Source organism: Chelonia mydas, chromosome 8 (genome assembly GCF_015237465.2).
Source record: "Chelonia mydas isolate rCheMyd1 chromosome 8, rCheMyd1.pri.v2, whole genome shotgun sequence".
NCBI classification, from domain to species: Eukaryota; Metazoa; Chordata; order Testudines; family Cheloniidae; genus Chelonia; species Chelonia mydas.
The window spans coordinates 49,393,351-49,395,922 of record NC_057854.1 but is presented as its reverse complement, the minus strand read 5'-3'; the positions used below and the strand labels follow the sequence as shown (position 1 = coordinate 49,395,922).

Sequence of the window (2,572 nt, the reverse complement as noted above, 5' to 3'; positions counted from 1 at the left end):
GAAAACCTACACGGGGAGCCTTGACAGCAGCAAGGAGCAGTTCAACAACAGGCTGAGCCGGTGAAGAATGACTGTGGAGTGTGCTTTTGGCCATTTTGGCTCTCTGTATGGGAAGCTGGACCTGGCCGATGACAGCATCCCTGAAGTTATATGTGCGTGCTGTACGCTCCATAACATTTGTGAAGGAAGGGTGAATGATTCACTCAGGCATGGAACTCGGAGGTTCAACACCTGGAGGCTGAATTTGAACAGCCAGAGAGCAGGGCTATTAGAGGGGCCCAGTCAGGGCTGCAAGAATTAGGGGTGCCTTGAGGGAGGAATTTGAGGCTGAAAGCCACCAGTAATGTCTGGTGCCCTGCATGGGAGTGAAGTGCAGTGGTTCCAATGTTAGTAGGAATCTGTGTTTGCTACGCTGACTTGCAGTGCCTGTTTCTTTCCTAGGCTAAGGTATCTTTTACTTTATGCAATAATAAAGAATGTTCTCAAAGCCAAAAAATCCATTTATTGAAAAGAAACACAACTGGGGAAACAGAAAGGGCAAGGGGGTGGGGTGGAGAATGGTACAATCACAGATTTGCATATGTCCTGTTATCATGCTCAGCCTTCCTGTCTGGAGTGGTGTGCAATGAGTGTTGCACTTCAGGATGGCTATACTGCATGGTGATGGGGGTTGAGTGCAGTGGGTAAGGGTCGTAGTTTTCAGGGGTGGGTGGTGAAGCTACAGGTGTTGGAGGCAGCTGGTGGCCGTAAGAACCCGGATATTGGTGAAACTGGGTTGGAGGTGACATGGGCACACAAGGGAAAGAGTTTTGGGACAGGGGCTGCAGGGGCAGTCGGGCACGGTAGTGTTCCGCCTGCAGGGCTATGAATGCCTGGATCTCCATTATGCTTATCAGCTGATCCATGCTTTGCTGCCAGAACACCACGCTTTTGTGCTGGTGCTCCTCATTCTGCAGACGGATCCTCCTTTCACGCTCCCGCCACTCCTGCACTTTTCGATTTTCATTACTTGAATGCTGCATTACTTCATGCAACTTGTCTTCCTTTCTTCTATGTGGCGTCTTTCTGATTCTTTGGAGCCTTTCAGCCGGTGTTAACATGGACGGTTGAGATCTCAAGGTTGCATCTGTAAAGGCAAAATGCAACACTTAACAGAGGCAGCATTGTTCACACCAGACAGAGCAATGATTCCCTTGTACTTAAGGGCAAGCACAGTCTATACAATAGCATAATTTGCCCATCCCAAAGCGAGAGCACATAACCCACAGGAGCCCCAAAAATGGTGAGTAAGCACAGGGTCAAGCGTGACTGATTGTTTCGCGGCTGTACTGTCCTGTGGGTTTCTGTGCCTTGCAGAGAGCCAACAGCGGCAGGGGGCCCCTATACTGAACACTGTCCCGACCTTTTCCACAGGAGTTCGTCCTGGAAAATATCTCGCTGCTGAGGGTGATCTGGGAAGCAAGGGAAGGTCTTCTACTGCAATGTGGCTTCCACCCTGGCCCATATGCAGCTTGCCTGTGTGCAGCAATGGTCCCCCCATCCCTCACAGTACAGTGGCGTGGACAAGTTAGCCTAACTGGGACAAGGAACACAGTGGCTCTCCCGAGAAACTGCGCAAGCGCATTTCCCAAGTTCTGGCTGAGACCTTTGAAGAGATCACTGAGGCCGATTACCGCAATGTGAGAGTGCACATCAACGCCCTATTCCGCATCTACGCATGCATACAGCCCTAACCCTCCTCACCCAAGAGCCCGCACCGAATAACATCCTTCCCAAAATAAAAGCCGCTTACCCGGAACCTCCTCTGGTGTTTATCCTTTCCCAAGCACCGGCCACCGTGACTGGCTACCCTCCTCCTGGCTTGAGAACAGCTCCTGGCTGCATGCATCTAGGGATTCCGGGGTATCTGCCTCCGCCTCAGCACCCTCGCTTCTGATTTGCTGCTTCTCCTCCTCCTCCCACCTTGTTGAACTGGGCTTTGAAGGGTCCATGGTGGTCTTCGGAGTGGAGGTGGGGTTGGCCCCAAGTATTGCGTCCAGCTCTTTGAGGAAACGGCAGGTTGCGGGGGCAGCACCGGAGCGGCGGTTTGCCTCGCGGGCTTTGCGGTAGGCATTCTGCAGCTCTTTCACTTTAATCCTGCACTGCAGTGCATCCTGGTCGTGGCCCCTTTCCATCATGTCCCTTGATATCTGCCCAAAGGTATTGTAATTCCTACAGCTGGAGCGCAGCTGGGACTGGACAGCTTCCTCCCCCCAAACACTGGTGAGGTCCAGTGCCTCGCCATTGCTTCATACTGGGGACTGCCTGGCGTGTGGAGGCATGGTCACCTGGAAAGATTCGCTGAGAGCACTCCACACCTGGCTGAGCAAACAGGAAGGGGATTTTCAAAGTTCTCAGAGAATTTAAAGGGCGGGTCTGACTTGGTCACCTGAGAGCAGGGCAGTAGAGTTCAAAGTGATGACCAGAGTGGCTAGAACAGGCATTGTGGGACACTTCTGGAGGCCAATCAGAGGGCACTAACAGACCAGGGCATCCACACTGGCACTGCAGCGCTCCAGCGGGGGCGCACAAA

At 52.7% G+C, this 2,572-nt stretch overlaps 1 long non-coding RNA gene across 1 annotated transcript; it reads right to left on the bottom strand.

The window, feature by feature from the left end:
• Positions 1–1,087: 1,087 nt before the first annotated feature.
• On the bottom strand, positions 1,088–1,966 carry LOC122461438. The gene is made up of 2 exons (XR_006283324.1): positions 1,793–1,966; positions 1,088–1,126 (listed from the first exon to the last, which is right to left on the bottom strand). It is a non-coding gene; the product is annotated as an uncharacterized LOC122461438 (long non-coding RNA).
• Positions 1,967–2,572: the final 606 nt, after the last annotated feature.